The sequence below is a fragment of the Ranitomeya variabilis genome, chromosome 2 (assembly GCF_051348905.1).
Source record: "Ranitomeya variabilis isolate aRanVar5 chromosome 2, aRanVar5.hap1, whole genome shotgun sequence".
NCBI lineage: Eukaryota > Metazoa > Chordata > Amphibia > Anura > Dendrobatidae > Ranitomeya > Ranitomeya variabilis.
Window position 1 is genome coordinate 516,227,803 of NC_135233.1, and position 18,318 is coordinate 516,246,120.

Below are 18,318 nucleotides of genomic sequence, written 5' to 3' on the forward strand. Positions count from 1 at the left end.
CACTGCTGTGGCAGGTGTACTGGGACATGCACTTTTATTCACAGCAACCTTGAATTATCTCTTGGATAAAACTTTTTACCACACAATGAAAATTTTTTAGCCACTTCTGGATAAACAGCTTTCTAACAGTATAAGTTTTGCAGTTATTTTTTTCTTACCCTTTTTCCAAGAAACAGATCCAACACTCTATTTACTAGCCACTTTCCATCAACATTTAAAACTGTAATTGTTGAGATATCATGGAACTCTTGGCACACTTGTGGAAATAAAGTTTAGGAGATATTAATTTACCATTGTGTATTAATTGTAGATTTGCACTACAGCTTTAGAGCCTTTTTTCACCATGATTCATGAGTTCATATGTGCTTTTTAGCACAAAAAAACTGCAGCCAGTTATTTTTTGTGCATGTGGTTCCATGGTGTAATGGTTAGCACTCTGGACTCTGAATCCAGCTATCTGAGTTCAAATCTCAGTGGAACTTAGGCAGCTCTTTGTACATGTGTTTCAGTTTTTGCTCTTACACTGAGTTCTCCTGTGCCAAAGGTTTAACATAAAAAGAGAAAGTTAAAATCAACATGCAAAACAAAGATTTGAATGTTCCAAGCATCCATGGAGTGATCACTTTGAGTTCTATGGCCAAATCTACCTTTAAAGCAGGATTACGGAAACTTAAAATTGACTTTAAGTTACAGCACTCTTACGAACTGTGTCACGCAAAGCAACCATACCCTATGATTTATGTCAATGTTCACATAACACTTTTTCCAGGTGTATGAAACTGACAAGGATTTGAAGCTGAAATGGCTTCAGGAAATGTTGGCGTTTTCTTCCTGAATCATCTTTTCTTGTGTTTTTCAGAATTTCCTACAGCGGTTTGTAAACATTTTTGGTGGTGTTTTTCTAAAATTATTTTGGGCATCTTTTGAGTCTGTTTTTGTGGCTTTTCTTTGTAGCTCACAAAATGCACCAAAAGTCTCTCAGGAACCTTGAAGGAGTTTTCCTAACCTTGCCATTGAATTGTATTATAAGTATGGAGATCTTCTAAATGAAAAACACCTGAAGAATGATATGCTTATTTTAGTTAACTGCTTGTCATTTTTGGAAACTTGATGTGGTTAAAAGACACCCAAAAGCCTGATCATATGAACAGCAACTCTTTTTTACGTGGAAATTAATTTGCTCAGTGTTTTCAGCATTTTCAGAGTAATTTTCAGGATGTTTTTGGAATGGACCCACTCCAAATCCGCCTTATAAAGAGGTAAAAGTTTTAAACTGTGCATGATTCCCATTGATGATGATTTTAAATCAGATTTTTACATTTTACTGGGACCTGGAAATTTGTTTCTATTTTCTGAGATGTTTTCCAGAGGGATAATCACTGATCTTGATCATGGTGCTATAAGAAAAGGTGTTTGATTCTCATCAAAGGTTAATGTCTGAGTAGTCGTGGCTGAGTGTTTAAGGTGATGGACTAGAAATCCATTAGGGTTTCCCCGTGCAGGTTCAAATCCTGCCGACTACGTATATGTTCATATAGTTTTTTGACTGATTACCTGAGAAGATAAATTTGCGTGTGTCCTGTTTTATGCCACATGAAGGTGATATGCGAACTTTGGGCAGGGTTTCTAGAACCAGACTGACTTGATTTTTGGATGCATTTTATATAAGCCGATCTGACACTACATCCCACGTGCGTCATGCCACTAATTAAAAGAAGCGCCATGAGTGCCACCAGGTAAGTGGTGCATCTCCCTCTTTTGTCTAGCAGTTACAGACCACTGCTGTGGCAGGTGTACTGGGACATGCACTTTTATTCACAGCAACCTTGAATTATCTCTTGGATAAAACTTTTTACCACACAATGAAAATTTTTTAGCCACTTCTGTATGAACAGCTTTCTAACAGTATAAGTTTTGCAGTTATTTTTTTCTTACCCTTTTTCCAAGTAACAGATCCAACACTCTATTTACTAGCCACTTTCCATCAACATTTAAAACTGTAATTGTTGAGATATCATGGAACTCTTGGCACACTTGTGGAAATAAAGTTTAGGAGATATTAATTTACCATTGTGTATTAATTGTAGATTTGCACTACAGCTTTAGAGCCTTTTTTCACCATGATTCATGAGTTCATATGTGCTTTTTAGCACAAAAAAACTGCAGCCAGTTATTTTTTGTGCATGTGGTTCCATGGTGTAATGGTTAGCACTCTGGACTCTAAATCCAGCGATCTAAGTTCAAATCTCAGTGGAACTTAGGCTCTTTGTACATGTGTTTCAGTTTTTGCTCTTACACTGAGTTCTCCTGTGCCAAAGGTTTAACATAAAAAGAGAAAGTTAAAATCAACATGCAAAACAAAGATTTGAATGTTCCAAGCATCCATGGAGTGATCACTTCTATGGCCAAATCTACCTTTAAAGCAGGATTACGGAAACTTAAAATTGACTTTAAGTTACAGCACTCTTACGAACTGTGTCACGCAAAGCAACCATACCCTATGATTTATGTCAATGTTCACATAACACTTTTTCCAGGTGTATGAAACTGACAAGGATTTGAAGCTGAAATGGCTTCAGGAAATGTTGGCGTTTTCTTCCTGATTCATCTTTTCTTGTGTTTTTCAGAATTTCCTACAGCGGTTTGTAAACATTTTTGGTGGTGTTTTTCTAAAATTATTTTGGGCATCTTTTGAGTCTGTTTTTGTGGCTTTTCTTTGTAGCTCACAAAATGCACCAAAAGTCTCTCAGGAACCTTGAAGGAGTTTTCCTAACCTTGCCATTGAATTGTATTATAAGTATGGAGATCTTCTAAATGAAAAACACCTGAAGAATGATATGCTTATTTTAGTTAACTGCTTGTCATTTTTGGAAACTTGATGTGGTTAAAAGACACCCAAAAGCCTGATCATATGAACAGCAACTCTTTTTTACGTGGAAATTAATTTGTTCAGTGTTTTCAGCATTTTCAGAGTAATTTTCAGGATGTTTTTGGAATGGACCCACTCCAAATCCGCCTTATAAAGAGGTAAAAGTTTTAAACTGTGCATGATTCCCATTGATGATGATTTTAAATCAGATTTTTACATTTTACTGGGACCTGGAAATTTGTTTCTATTTTCTGAGATGTTTTCCAGAGGGATAATCACTGATCTTGATCATGGTGCTATAAGAAAAGGTGTTTGATTCTCATCAAAGGTTAATGTCTGAGTAGTCGTGGCCGAGTGGTTAAGGTGATGGACTAGAAATCCATTAGGGTTTCCCCGTGCAGGTTCAAATCCTGCCGACTACGTATATGTTCATATAGTTTTTTGACTGATTACCTGAGAAGATAAATTTGCGTGTGTCCTGTTTTATGCCACATGAAGGTGATATGCGAACTTTGGGCAGGGTTTCTAGAACCAGACTGACTTGATTTTTGGATGCATTTTATATAAGCCGATCTGACACTACATCCCACGTGCGTCATGCCACTAATTAAAAGAAGCGCCATGAGTGCCACCAGGTAAGTGGTGCATCTCCCTCTTTTGTCTAGCAGTTACAGACCACTGCTGTGGCAGGTGTACTGGGACATGCACTTTTATTCACAGCAACCTTGAATTATCTCTTGGATAAAACTTTTTACCACACAATGAAAATTTTTTAGCCACTTCTGTATGAACAGCTTTCTAACAGTATAAGTTTTGCAGTTATTTTTTTCTTACCCTTTTTCCAAGTAACAGATCCAACACTCTATTTACTAGCCACTTTCCATCAACATTTAAAACTGTAATTGTTGAGATATCATGGAACTCTTGGCACACTTGTGGAAATAAAGTTTAGGAGATATTAATTTACCATTGTGTATTAATTGTAGATTTGCACTACAGCTTTAGAGCCTTTTTTCACCATGATTCATGAGTTCATATGTGCTTTTTAGCACAAAAAAACTGCAGCCAGTTATTTTTTGTGCATGTGGTTCCATGGTGTAATGGTTAGCACTCTGGACTCTAAATCCAGCGATCTAAGTTCAAATCTCAGTGGAACTTAGGCTCTTTGTACATGTGTTTCAGTTTTTGCTCTTACACTGAGTTCTCCTGTGCCAAAGGTTTAACATAAAAAGAGAAAGTTAAAATCAACATGCAAAACAAAGATTTGAATGTTCCAAGCATCCATGGAGTGATCACTTCTATGGCCAAATCTACCTTTAAAGCAGGATTACGGAAACTTAAAATTGACTTTAAGTTACAGCACTCTTACGAACTGTGTCACGCAAAGCAACCATACCCTATGATTTATGTCAATGTTCACATAACACTTTTTCCAGGTGTATGAAACTGACAAGGATTTGAAGCTGAAATGGCTTCAGGAAATGTTGGCGTTTTCTTCCTGATTCATCTTTTCTTGTGTTTTTCAGAATTTCCTACAGCGGTTTGTAAACATTTTTGGTGGTGTTTTTCTAAAATTATTTTGGGCATCTTTTGAGTCTGTTTTTGTGGCTTTTCTTTGTAGCTCACAAAATGCACCAAAAGTCTCTCAGGAACCTTGAAGGAGTTTTCCTAACCTTGCCATTGAATTGTATTATAAGTATGGAGATCTTCTAAATGAAAAACACCTGAAGAATGATATGCTTATTTTAGTTAACTGCTTGTCATTTTTGGAAACTTGATGTGGTTAAAAGACACCCAAAAGCCTGATCATATGAACAGCAACTCTTTTTTACGTGGAAATTAATTTGTTCAGTGTTTTCAGCATTTTCAGAGTAATTTTCAGGATGTTTTTGGAATGGACCCACTCCAAATCCGCCTTATAAAGAGGTAAAAGTTTTAAACTGTGCATGATTCCCATTGATGATGATTTTAAATCAGATTTTTACATTTTACTGGGACCTGGAAATTTGTTTCTATTTTCTGAGATGTTTTCCAGAGGGATAATCACTGATCTTGATCATGGTGCTATAAGAAAAGGTGTTTGATTCTCATCAAAGGTTAATGTCTGAGTAGTCGTGGCCGAGTGGTTAAGGTGATGGACTAGAAATCCATTAGGGTTTCCCCGTGCAGGTTCAAATCCTGCCGACTACGTATATGTTCATATAGTTTTTTGACTGATTACCTGAGAAGATAAATTTGCGTGTGTCCTGTTTTATGCCACATGAAGGTGATATGCGAACTTTGGGCAGGGTTTCTAGAACCAGACTGACTTGATTTTTGGATGCATTTTATATAAGCCGATCTGACGCTACATCCCACGTGCGTCATGCCACTAATTAAAAGAAGCGCCATGAGTGCCACCAGGTAAGTGGTGCATCTCCCTCTTTTGTCTAGCAGTTACAGACCACTGCTGTGGCAGGTGTACTGGGACATGCACTTTTATTCACAGCAACCTTGAATTATCTCTTGGATAAAACTTTTTACCACACAATGAAAATTTTTTAGCCACTTATGTATGAACAGCTTTCTAACAGTATAAGTTTTGCAGTTACTTTTTTCTTACCCTTTTTCCAAGTAACAGATCCAACACTCTATTTACTAGCCACTTTCCATCAACATTTAAAACTGTAATTGTTGAGATATCATGGAACTCTTGGCACACTTGTGGAAATAAAGTTTAGGAGATATTAATTTACCATTGTGTATTAATTGTAGATTTGCACTACAGCTTTATAGCCTTTTTTCACCATGATTCATGAGTTCATATGTGCTTTTTAGCACAAAAAAACTGCAGCCAGTTATTTTTTGTGCATGTGGTTCCATGGTGTAATGGTTAGCACTCTGGACTCTGAATCCAGCGATCTGAGTTCAAATCTCAGTGGAACTTAGGCAGCTCTTTGTACATGTGTTTCAGTTTTTGCTCTTACACTGAGTTCTCCTGTGCCAAAGGTTTAACATAAAAAGAGAAAGTTAAAATCAACATGCAAAACAAAGATTTGAATGTTCCAAGCATCCATGGAGTGATCACTTTGAGTTCTATGGCCAAATCTACCTTTAAAGCAGGATTACGGAAACTTAAAATTGACTTTAAGTTACAGCACTCTTACGAACTGTGTCACGCAAAGCAACCATACCCTATGATTTATGTCAATGTTCACATAACACTTTTTCCAGGTGTATGAAACTGACAAGGATTTGAAGCTGAAATGGCTTCAGGAAATGTTGGCGTTTTCTTCCTGATTCATCTTTTCTTGTGTTTTTCAGAATTTCCTACAGCGGTTTGTAAACATTTTTGGTGGTGTTTTTCTAAAATTATTTTGGGCATCTTTTGAGTCTGTTTTTGTGGCTTTTCTTTGTAGCTCACAAAATGCACCAAAAGTCTCTCAGGAACCTTGAAGGAGTTTTCCTAACCTTGCCATTGAATTGTATTATAAGTATGGAGATCTTCTAAATGAAAAACACCTGAAGAATGATATGCTTATTTTAGTTAACTGCTTGTCATTTTTGGAAACTTGATGTGGTTAAAAGACACCCAAAAGCCTGATCATATGAACAGCAACTCTTTTTTACGTGGAAATTAATTTGTTCAGTGTTTTCAGCATTTTCAGAGTAATTTTCAGGATGTTTTTGGAATGGACCCACTCCAAATCCGCCTTATAAAGAGGTAAAAGTTTTAAACTGTGCATGATTCCCATTGATGATGATTTTAAATCAGATTTTTACATTTTACTGGGACCTGGAAATTTGTTTCTATTTTCTGAGATGTTTTCCAGAGGGATAATCACTGATCTTGATCATGGTGCTATAAGAAAAGGTGTTTGATTCTCATCAAAGGTTAATGTCTGAGTAGTCGTGGCCGAGTGGTTAAGGTGATGGACTAGAAATCCATTAGGGTTTCCCCCTGCAGGTTCAAATCCTGCCGACTACGTATATGTTCATATAGTTTTTTGACTGATTACCTGAGAAGATAAATTTGCGTGTGTCCTGTTTTATGCCACATGAAGGTGATATGCGAACTTTGGGCAGGGTTTCTAGAACCAGACTGACTTGATTTTTGGATGCATTTTATATAAGCCGATCTGACGCTACATCCCACGTGCGTCATGCCACTAATTAAAAGAAGTGCCATGAGTGCCACCAGGTAAGTGGTGCATCTCCCTCTTTTGTCTAGCAGTTACAGACCAGTGCTGTGGCAGGTGTACTGGGACATGCACTTTTATTCACAGCAACCTTGAATTATCTCTTGGATAAAACTTTTTACCACACAATGAAAATTTTTTAGCCACTTCTGGATAAACAGCTTTCTAACAGTATAAGTTTTGCAGTTATTTTTTTCTTACCCTTTTTCCAAGAAACAGATCCAACACTCTATTTACTAGCCACTTTCCATCAACATTTAAAACTGTAATTGTTGAGATATCATGGAACTCTTGGCACACTTGTGGAAATAAAGTTTAGGAGATATTAATTTACCATTGTGTATTAATTGTAGATTTGCACTACAGCTTTAGAGCCTTTTTTCACCATGATTCATGAGTTCATATGTGCTTTTTAGCACAAAAAAACTGCAGCCAGTTATTTTTTGTGCGTGTGATTCCATGGTGTAATGGTTAGCACTCTGGACTCTGAATCCAGCGATCTGAGTTCAAATCTCAGTGGAACCTGGGCAGCTCTTTGTACATGTGTTTCAGTTTTTGCACTTACACTGAGTTCTCCTGTGCCAAAGGTTTAACATAAAAAGAGAAAGTTAAAATCAACATGCAAAACAAAGATTTGAATGTTCCAAGCATCCATGGAGTGATCACTTTGAGTTCTATGGCCAAATCTACCTTTAAAGCAGGATTACGGAAACTTAAAATTGACTTTAAGTTACAGCACTCTTACGAACTGTGTCACGCAAAGCAACCATACCCTATGATTTATGTCAATGTTCACATAACACTTTTTCCAGGTGTATGAAACTGACAAGGATTTGAAGCTGAAATGGCTTCAGGAAATGTTGGCGTTTTCTTCCTGAATCATCTTTTCTTGTGTTTTTCAGAATTTCCTACAGCGGTTTGTAAACATTTTTGGTGGTGTTTTTCTAAAATTATTTTGGGCATCTTTTGAGTCTGTTTTTGTGGCTTTTCTTTGTAGCTCACAAAATGCACCAAAAGTCTCTCAGGAACCTTGAAGGAGTTTTCCTAACCTTGCCATTGAATTGTATTATAAGTATGGAGATCTTCTAAATGAAAAACACCTGAAGAATGATATGCTTATTTTAGTTAACCGCTTGTCATTTTTGGAAACTTGATGTGGTTAAAAGACGCCCAAAAGCCTGATCATATGAACAGCAAGTCTTTTTTACGTGGAAATTAATTTGTTCAGTGTTTTCAGCATTTTCAGAGTAATTTTCAGGATGTTTTTGGAATGGACCCACTCCAAATCCGCCTTATAAAGAAGTAAAAGTTTTAAACTGTGCATGATTCCCATTGATGATGACTTTAAATCAGATTTTTACATTTTACTGGGACCTGGAAATTTGTTTCTATTTTCTGAGATGTTTTCCAGAGGGATAATCACTGATCTTGATCATGGTGCTATAAGAAAAGGTGTTTGATTCTCATCAAAGGTTAATGTCTGAGTAGTCGTGGCCGAGTGGTTAAGGTGATGGACTAGAAATCCACTAGGGTTTCCCCGTGCAGGTTCAAATCCTGCTGACTACGTATATGTTCATATAGTTTTTTGACTGATTACCTGAGAAGATAAATTTGCGTGTGTCCTGTTTTATGCCACATGAAGGTGATATGCGAACTTTGGGCAGGGTTTCTAGAACCAGACTGACTTGATTTTTGGATGCATTTTATATAAGCCGATCTGACGCTACATCCCACGTGCGTCATGCCACTAATTAAAAGAAGCGCCATGAGTGCCACCAGGTAAGTGGTGCATCTCCCTCTTTTGTCTAGCAGTTACAGACCACTGCTGTGGCAGGTGTACTGGGACATGCACTTTTATTCACAGCAACCTTGAATTATCTCTTGGATAAAACTTTTTACCACACAATGAAAATTTTTTAGCCACTTCTGGATAAACAGCTTTCTAACAGTATAAGTTTTGCAGTTATTTTTTTCTTACCCTTTTTCCAAGTAACAGATCCAACACTCTATTTACTAGCCACTTTCCATCAACATTTAAAACTGTCATTGTTGAGATATCATGGAACTCTTGGCACACTTGTGGAAATAAAGTTTAGGAGATATTAATTTACCATTGTGTATTAATTGTAGATTTGCACTACAGCTTTAGAGCCTTTTTCACCATGATTCATGAGTTCATATGTGCTTTTTAGCACAAAAAAACTGCAGCCAGTTATTTTTTGTGCATGTGGTTCCATGGTGTAATGGTTAGCACTCTGGACTCTGAATCCAGCGATCTGAGTTCAAATCTCAGTGGAACCTGGGCAGCTCTTTGTACATGTGTTTCAGTTTTTGCACTTACACTGAGTTCTCCTGTGCCAAAGGTTTAACATAAAAAGAGAAAGTTAAAATCAACATGCAAAACAAAGATTTGAATGTTCCAAGCATCCATGGAGTGATCACTTTGAGTTCTATGGCCAAATCTACCTTTAAAGCAGGATTACGGAAACTTAAAATTGACTTTAAGTTACAGCACTCTCTTACGAACTGTGTCACGCAAAGCAACCATACCCTATGATTTATGTCAATGTTCACATAACACTTTTTCCAGGTGTATGAAACTGACAAGGATTTGAAGCTGAAATGGCTTCAGGAAATGTTGGCGTTTTCTTCCTGAATCATCTTTTCTTGTGTTTTTCAGAATTTCCTACAGCGGTTTGTAAACATTTTTGGTGGTGTTTTTCTAAAATTATTTTGGGCATCTTTTGAGTCTGTTTTTGTGGCTTTTCTTTGTAGCTCACAAAATGCACCAAAAGTCTCTCAGGAACCTTGAAGGAGTTTTCCTAACCTTGCCATTGAATTGTATTATAAGTATGGAGATCTTCTAAATGAAAAACACCTGAAGAATGATATGCTTATTTTAGTTAACTGCTTGTTATTTTTGGAAACTTGATGTGGTTAAAAGACGCCCAAAAGCCTGATCATATGAACAGCAACTCTTTTTTATGTGGAAATTAATTTGTTCAGTGTTTTCAGCATTTTCAGAGTAATTTTCAGGATGTTTTTGGAATGGACCCACTCCAAATCCGCCTTATAAAGAAGTAAAAGTTTTAAACTGTGCATGATTCCCATTGATGGTGACTTTAAATCAGATTTTTACATTTTACTGGGACCTGGAAATTTGTTTCTATTTTCTGATATGTTTTCCAGAGGGATAATCACTGATCTTGATCATGGTGCTATAAGAAAAGGTGTTTGATTCTCATCAAAGGTTAATGTCTGAGTAGTCGTGGCCGAGTGGTTAAGGCGATGGACTAGAAAGCCATTGGGGTTTCCCCGCGCAGGTTCAAATCCTGCCGACTACCAATATGTTCATATAGTTTTTTGACTGATTACCTGAGAAGATAAATTTGCGTGTGTCCTGTTTTATGCCACATGAAGGTGATATGCAAACTTTGGGCAGGGTTTCTAGAACCAGACTGACTTGATTTTTGGATGCATTTTATATAAGCCGATCTGATGCTACATCCCACGTGCGTCATGCCACTAATTAAAAGAAGCGCCAAGAGTGCCACCAGGTAAGTGGTGCATCTCCCTCTTTTGTCTAGCAGTTACAGACCACTGCTGTGGCAGGTGTACTGGGACATGCACTTTTATTCACTGCAACCTTGAATTATCTCTTGGATAAAACTTTTTACCACACAATGAAAATTTTTTAGCCACTTGTGGATGTTCAGCTTTCTAACAGTATAAGTTTTGCAGTTATTTTTTTCTTACCCTTTTTCCAAGTAACAGATCCAACACTCTATTTACTAGCCACTTTCCATCAACATTTAAAACTGTCATTGTTGAGATATCATGGAACTCTTGGCACACTTGTGGAAATAAAGTTTAGGAGATATTAATTTACCATTGTGTATTAATTGTAGATTTGCACTACAGCTTTAGAGCCTTTTTTCACCATGATTCATGAGTTCATATGTGCTTTTTAGCACAAAAAAACTGCAGCCAGTTATTTTTTGTGCATGTGGTTCCATGGTGTAATGGTTAGCACTCTGGACTCTGAATCCAGTGATCTGAGTTCAAATCTCAGTGGAACCTGGGCAGCTCTTTGTACATGTGTTTCAGTTTTTGCACTTACACTGAGTTCTCCTGTGCCAAAGGTTTAACATAAAAAGAGAAAGTTAAAATCAACATGCAAAACAAAGATTTGAATGTTCCAAGCATCCATGGAGTGATCACTTTGAGTTCTATGGCCAAATCTACCTTTAAAGCAGGATTACGGAAACTTAAAATTGACTTTAAGTTACAGCACTCTCTTACGAACTGTGTCACGCAAAGCAACCATACCCTATGATTTATGTCAATGTTCACATAACACTTTTTCCAGGTGTATGAAACTGACAAGGATTTGAAGCTGAAATGGCTTCAGGAAATGTTGGCGTTTTCTTCCTGAATCATCTTTTCTTGTGTTTTTCAGAATTTCCTACAGCGGTTTGTAAACATTTTTGGTGGTGTTTTTCTAAAATTATTTTGGGCATCTTTTGAGTCTGTTTTTGTGGCTTTTCTTTGTAGCTCACAAAATGCACCAAAAGTCTCTCAGGAACCTTGAAGGAGTTTTCCTAACCTTGCCATTGAATTGTATTATAAGTATGGAGATCTTCTAAATGAAAAACACCTGAAGAATGATATGCTTATTTTAGTTAACTGCTTGTTATTTTTGGAAACTTGATGTGGTTAAAAGACGCCCAAAAGCCTGATCATATGAACAGCAACTCTTTTTTATGTGGAAATTAATTTGTTCAGTGTTTTCAGCATTTTCAGAGTAATTTTCAGGATGTTTTTGGAATGGACCCACTCCAAATCCGCCTTATAAAGAGGTAAAAGTCTTAAACTGTGCATGATTCCCATTGATGATGACTTTAAATCAGATTTTTACATTTTACTGGGACCTGGAAATTTGTTTCTATTTTCTGAGATGTTTTCCAGAGGGATAATCACTGATCTTGATCATGGTGCTATAAGAAAAGGTGTTTGATTCTCATCAAAAATCAACGTCTGAGTAGTCGTGGCCGAGTGGTTAAGGCGATGGACTAGAAATCCATTGGGGTTTCCCCACGCAGGTTCAAATCCTGCCGACTACGAATATGTTCACATAGTTTTTTGACTGATTACCTGAGAATATGAATTTGCGTGTGTCCTGCTTTATGCCACATGAAGGTGATATGCGAACTTTGGGCAGGGTTTCTAGAACCAGACTGACTTGATTTTTGGATGCATTTTATATAAGCCGATCTGACGCTACATCCCACGTGCGTCATGCCACTAATTAAAAGAAGCGCCATGAGTGCCACCAGGTAAGTGGTGCATCTCCATCTTTTGTCTAGCAGTTACAGACCACTGCTGTGGCAGGTGTACTGGGACATGCACTTTTATTCACAGCAACCTTGAATTATCTCTTGGATAAAACTTTTTACCACACAATGAAAATTTTTTAGCCACTTGTGGATGAACAGCTTTCTAACAGTATAAGTTTTGCAGTTAATTTTTTCTTACCCTTTTTCCAAGTAACAGATCCAACACTCTATTTACTAGCCACTTTCCATCAACATTTAAAACTGTAATTGTTGAGATATCATGGAACTCTTGGCACACTTGTGGAAATAAAGTTTAGGAGATATTAATTTACCATTGTGTATTAATTGTAGATTTGCACTACAGCTTTAGAGCCTTTTTTCACCATGATTCATGAGTTCATATGTGCTTTTTAGCACAAAAAAACTGCAGCCAGTTATTTTTTGTGCATGTGGTTCCATGGTGTAATGGTTAGCACTCTGGACTCTGAATCCAGCGATCTGAGTTCAAATCTCAGTGGAACCTGGGCAGCTCTTTGTACATGTGTTTCAGTTTTTGCACTTACACTGAGTTCTCCTGTGCCAAAGGTTTAACATAAAAAGAGAAAGTTAAAATCAACATGCAAAACAAAGATTTGAATGTTCCAAGCATCCATGGAGTGATCACTTTGAGTTCTATGGCCAAATCTACCTTTAAAGCAGGATTACGGAAACTTAAAATTGACTTTAAGTTACAGCACTCTCTTACGAACTGTGTCACGCAAAGCAACCATACCCTATGATTTATGTCAATGTTCACATAACACTTTTTCCAGGTGTATGAAACTGACAAGGATTTGAAGCTGAAATGGCTTCAGGAAATGTTGGCGTTTTCTTCCTGAATCATCTTTTCTTGTGTTTTTCAGAATTTCCTACAGCGGTTTGTAAACATTTTTGGTGGTGTTTTTCTAAAATTATTTTGGGCATCTTTTGAGTCTGTTTTTGTGGCTTTTCTTTGTAGCTCACAAAATGCACCAAAAGTCTCTCAGGAACCTTGAAGGAGTTTTCCTAACCTTGCCATTGAATTGTATTATAAGTATGGAGATCTTCTAAATGAAAAACACCTGAAGAATGATATGCTTATTTTAGTTAACTGCTTGTTATTTTTGGAAACTTGATGTGGTTAAAAGACGCCCAAAAGCCTGATCATATGAACAGCAACTCTTTTTTATGTGGAAATTAATTTGTTCAGTGTTTTCAGCATTTTCAGAGTAATTTTCAGGATGTTTTTGGAATGGACCCACTCCAAATCCGCCTTATAAAGAGGTAAAAGTTTTAAACTGTGCATGATTCCCATTGATGATGATTTTAAATCAGATTTTTACATTTTACTGGGACCTGGAAATTTGTTTCTATTTTCTGAGATGTTTTCCAGAGGGATAATCACTGATCTTGATCATGGTGCTATAAGAAAAGGTGTTTGATTCTCATCAAAGGTTAATGTCTGAGTAGTCGTGGCCGAGTGGTTAAGGCGATGGACTAGAAATCCATTAGGGTTACCCCGCGCAGGTTCAAATCCTGCCGACTACGAATATGTTCATATAGTTTTTTGACTGATTACCTGAGAAGATAAATTTGCGTGTGTCCTGCTTTATGCCACATGAAGGTAATATGCGAACTTTGGGCAGGGTTTCTAGAACCAGACTGACTTGATTTTTGGATGCATTTTATATAAGCCGATCTGACGCTACATCCCACGTGCGTCATGTTACTAATTAAAAGAAGCGCCATGAGTGCCACCAGGTAAGTGGTGCATCTCCATCTTTTGTCTAGCAGTTACAGACCACTGCTGTGGCAGGTGTACTGGGACATGCACTTTTATTCACAGCAACCTTGAATTATCTCTTGGATAAAACTTTTTACCACACAATGAAAATGTTTTAGCCACTTCTGTATGAACAGCTTTCTAACAGTATAAGTTTTGCAGTTATTTTTTTCTTACCCTTTTTCCAAGTAACAGATCCAACACTCTATTTACTAGCCACTTTCCATCAACATTTAAAACTGTAATTGTTGAGATATCATGGAACTCTTGGCACACTTGTGGAAATAAAGTTTAGGAGATATTAATTTACCATTGTGTATTAATTGTAGATTTGCACTACAGCTTTAGAGCCTTTTTTCACCATGATTCATGAGTTCATATGTGCTTTTTAGCACAAAAAAACTGCAGCCAGTTATTTTTTGTGCATGTGGTTCCATGGTGTAATGGTTAGCACTCTGGACTCTGAATCCAGCGATCTGAGTTCAAATCTCAGTGGAACCTAGGCAGCTCTTTGTACATGTGTTTCAGTTTTTGCTCTTACACTGAGTTCTCCTGTGCCAAAGGTTTAACATAAAAAGAGAAAGTTAAAATCAACATGCAAAACAAAGATTTGAATGTTCCAAGCATCCATGGAGTGATCACTTTGAGTTCTATGGCCAAATCTACCTTTAAAGCAGGATTACGGAAACTTAAAATTGACTTTAAGTTACAGCACTCTCTTACGAACTGTGTCACGCAAAGCAACCATACCCTATGATTTATGTCAATGTTCACATAACACTTTTTCCAGGTGTATGAAACTGACAAGGATTTGAAGCTGAAATGGCTTCAGGAAATGTTGGCGTTTTCTTCCTGAATCATCTTTTCTTGTGTTTTTCAGAATTTCCTACAGCGGTTTGTAAACATTTTTGGTGGTGTTTTTCTAAAATTATTTTGGGCATCTTTTGAGTCTGTTTTTGTGGCTTTTCTTTGTAGCTCACAAAATGCACCAAAAGTCTCTCAGGAACCTTGAAGGAGTTTTCCTAACCTTGCCATTGAATTGTATTATAAGTATGGAGATTTTCTAAATGAAAAACACCTGAAGAATGATATGCTTATTTTAGTTAACTGCTTGTTATTTTTGGAAACTTGATGTGGTTAAAAGACGCCCAAAAGCCTGATCATATGAACAGCAACTCTTTTTTATGTGGAAATTAATTTGTTCAGTGTTTTCAGCATTTTCAGAGTAATTTTCAGGATGTTTTTGGAATGGACCCACTCCAAATCCGCCTTATAAAGAAGTAAAAGTTTTAAACTGTGCATGATTCCCATTGATGGTGACTTTAAATCAGATTTTTACATTTTACTGGGACCTGGAAATTTGTTTCTATTTTCTGAGATGTTTTCCAGAGGGATAATCACTGATCTTGATCATGGTGCTATAAGAAAAGGAGTTTGATTCTCATCAAAGGTTAATGTCTGAGTAGTCGTGGCCGAGTGGTTAAGGCGATGGACTAGAAATCCATTAGGGTTACCCCACGCAGGTTCAAATCCTGCCGACTACGAATATGTTCATATAGTTTTTTGACTGATTACCTGAGAATATGAATTTGCGTGTGTCCTGTTTTATGCCACATGAAGGTGATATGCGAACTTTGGGCAGGGTTTCTAGAACCAGACTGACTTGATTTTTGGATGCATTTTATATAAGCCGATCTGACGCTACATCCCACGTGCGTCATGTTACTAATTAAAAGAAGCGCCATGAGTGCCACCAGGTAAGTGGTGCATCTCCATCTTTTGTCTAGCAGTTACAGACCACTGCTGTGGCAGGTGTACTGGGACATGCACTTTTATTCACAGCAACCTTGAATTATCTCTTGGATAAAACTTTTTACCACACAATGAAAATGTTTTAGCCACTTCTGTATGAACAGCTTTCTAACAGTATAAGTTTTGCAGTTATTTTTTTCTTACCCTTTTTCCAAGTAACAGATCCAACACTCTATTTACTAGCCACTTTCCATCAACATTTAAAACTGTAATTGTTGAGATATCATGGAACTCTTGGCACACTTGTGGAAATAAAGTTTAGGAGATATTAATTTACCATTGTGTATTAATTGTAGATTTGCACTACAGCTTTAGAGCCTTTTTTCACCATGATTCATGAGTTCATATGTGCTTTTTAGCACAAAAAAACTGCAGCCAGTTATTTTTTGTGCATGTGGTTCCATGGTGTAATGGTTAGCACTCTGGACTCTGAATCCAGCCATCTGAGTTCAAACCTCAGTGGAACCTAGGCAGCTCTTTGTACATGTGTTTCAGTTTTTGCTCTTACACTGAGTTCTCCTGTGCCAAAGGTTTAACATAAAAAGAGAAAGTTAAAATCAACATGCAAAACAAAGATTTGAATGTTCCAAGCATCCATGGAGTGATCACTTTGAGTTCTATGGCCAAATCTACCTTTAAAGCAGGATTACGGAAACTTAAAATTGACTTTAAGTTACAGCACTCTCTTACGAACTGTGTCACGCAAAGCAACCATACCCTATGATTTATGTCAATGTTCACATAACACTTTTTCCAGGTGTATGAAACTGACAAGGATTTGAAGCTGAAATGGCTTCAGGAAATGTTGGCGTTTTCTTCCTGAATCATCTTTTCTTGTGTTTTTCAGAATTTCCTACAGCGGTTTGTAAACATTTTTGGTGGTGTTTTTCTAAAATTATTTTGGGCATCTTTTGAGTCTGTTTTTGTGGCTTTTCTTTGTAGCTCACAAAATGCACCAAAAGTCTCTCAGGAACCTTGAAGGAGTTTTCCTAACCTTGCCATTGAATTGTATTATAAGTATGGAGATCTTCTAAATGAAAAACACCTGAAGAATGATATGCTTATTTTAGTTAACTGCTTGTTATTTTTGGAAACTTGATGTGGTTAAAAGACGCCCAAAAGCCTGATCATATGAACAGCAACTCTTTTTTATGTGGAAATTAATTTGTTCAGTGTTTTCAGCATTTTCAGAGTAATTTTCAGGATGTTTTTGGAATGGACCCACTCCAAATCCGCCTTATAAAGAAGTAAAAGTTTTAAACTGTGCATGATTCCCATTGATGGTGACTTTAAATCAGATTTTTACATTTTACTGGGACCTGGAAATTTGTTTCTATTTTCTGAGATGTTTTCCAGAGGGATAATCACTGATCTTGATCATGGTGCTATAAGAAAAGGAGTTTGATTCTCATCAAAGGTTAATGTCTGAGTAGTCGTGGCCGAGTGGTTAAGGCGATGGACTAGAAATCCATTAGGGTTACCCCGCGCAGGTTCAAATCCTGCCGACTACGAATATGTTCATATAGTTTTTTGACTGATTACCTGAGAATATGAATTTGCGTGTGTCGTGCTTTATGCCACATGAAGGTGATATGCGAACTTTGGGCAGGATTTCTAGAACCAGACTGACTTGATTTTTGGATGCATTTTATATAAGCCGATCTGACGCTACATCCCACGTGCGTCATGTTACTAATTAAAAGAAGCGCCATGAGTGCCACCAGGTAAGTGGTGCATCTCCATCTTTTGTCTAGCAGTTACAGACCACTGCTGTGGCAGGTGTACTGGGACATGCACTTTTATTCACAGCAACCTTGAATTATCTCTTGGATAAAACTTTTTACCACACAATGAAAATGTTTTAGCCACTTCTGTATGAACAGCTTTCTAACAGTATAAGTTTTGCAGTTATTTTTTTCTTACCCTTTTTCCAAGTAACAGATCCAACACTCTATTTACTAGCCACTTTCCATCAACATTTAAAACTGTAATTGTTGAGATATCATGGAACTCTTGGCACACTTGTGGAAATAAAGTTTAGGAGATATTAATTTACCATTGTGTATTAATTGTAGATTTGCACTACAGCTTTAGAGCCTTTTTTCACCATGATTCATGAGTTCATATGTGCTTTTTAGCACAAAAAAACTGCAGCCAGTTATTTTTTGTGCATGTGGTTCCATGGTGTAATGGTTAGCACTCTGGACTCTGAATCCAGCGATCTGAGTTCAAATCTCAGTGGAACCTAGGCAGCTCTTTGTACATGTGTTTCAGTTTTTGCTCTTACACTGAGTTCTCCTGTGCCAAAGGTTTAACATAAAA

At 37.1% G+C, this 18,318-nt stretch overlaps 12 non-coding genes across 12 annotated transcripts; all 12 read left to right on the top strand.

Moving 5' to 3' along the window:
• The first annotated feature begins 410 nt into the window (after window positions 1-410).
• Window positions 411-482, top strand: TRNAQ-CUG (transfer RNA glutamine (anticodon CUG)). Its single transcript has one exon. It is a non-coding gene; the product is annotated as a tRNA-Gln (tRNA).
• A 5,241-nt stretch (window positions 483-5,723) lies between these two features.
• Window positions 5,724-5,795, top strand: TRNAQ-CUG (transfer RNA glutamine (anticodon CUG)). Its single transcript has one exon. It is a non-coding gene; the product is annotated as a tRNA-Gln (tRNA).
• Window positions 5,796-7,500: 1,705 nt separating this feature from the next.
• TRNAQ-CUG (transfer RNA glutamine (anticodon CUG)) lies at window positions 7,501-7,572 on the top strand. Its single transcript has one exon. It is a non-coding gene; the product is annotated as a tRNA-Gln (tRNA).
• Window positions 7,573-9,276: 1,704 nt separating this feature from the next.
• TRNAQ-CUG (transfer RNA glutamine (anticodon CUG)) lies at window positions 9,277-9,348 on the top strand. Its single transcript has one exon. It is a non-coding gene; the product is annotated as a tRNA-Gln (tRNA).
• Window positions 9,349-11,055: 1,707 nt separating this feature from the next.
• On the top strand, window positions 11,056-11,127 carry TRNAQ-CUG (transfer RNA glutamine (anticodon CUG)). Its single transcript has one exon. It is a non-coding gene; the product is annotated as a tRNA-Gln (tRNA).
• A 961-nt stretch (window positions 11,128-12,088) lies between these two features.
• On the top strand, window positions 12,089-12,170 carry TRNAS-AGA (transfer RNA serine (anticodon AGA)). The gene has a single exon. It is a non-coding gene; the product is annotated as a tRNA-Ser (tRNA).
• Window positions 12,171-12,834: 664 nt separating this feature from the next.
• TRNAQ-CUG (transfer RNA glutamine (anticodon CUG)) lies at window positions 12,835-12,906 on the top strand. Its single transcript has one exon. It is a non-coding gene; the product is annotated as a tRNA-Gln (tRNA).
• Window positions 12,907-13,867: 961 nt separating this feature from the next.
• Window positions 13,868-13,949, top strand: TRNAS-AGA (transfer RNA serine (anticodon AGA)). The gene has a single exon. It is a non-coding gene; the product is annotated as a tRNA-Ser (tRNA).
• A 664-nt stretch (window positions 13,950-14,613) lies between these two features.
• Window positions 14,614-14,685, top strand: TRNAQ-CUG (transfer RNA glutamine (anticodon CUG)). Its single transcript has one exon. It is a non-coding gene; the product is annotated as a tRNA-Gln (tRNA).
• A 1,707-nt stretch (window positions 14,686-16,392) lies between these two features.
• On the top strand, window positions 16,393-16,464 carry TRNAQ-CUG (transfer RNA glutamine (anticodon CUG)). Its single transcript has one exon. It is a non-coding gene; the product is annotated as a tRNA-Gln (tRNA).
• Window positions 16,465-17,425: 961 nt separating this feature from the next.
• TRNAS-AGA (transfer RNA serine (anticodon AGA)) lies at window positions 17,426-17,507 on the top strand. Its single transcript has one exon. It is a non-coding gene; the product is annotated as a tRNA-Ser (tRNA).
• A 664-nt stretch (window positions 17,508-18,171) lies between these two features.
• TRNAQ-CUG (transfer RNA glutamine (anticodon CUG)) lies at window positions 18,172-18,243 on the top strand. The gene has a single exon. It is a non-coding gene; the product is annotated as a tRNA-Gln (tRNA).
• The last annotated feature ends 75 nt before the right edge of the window (window positions 18,244-18,318 follow it).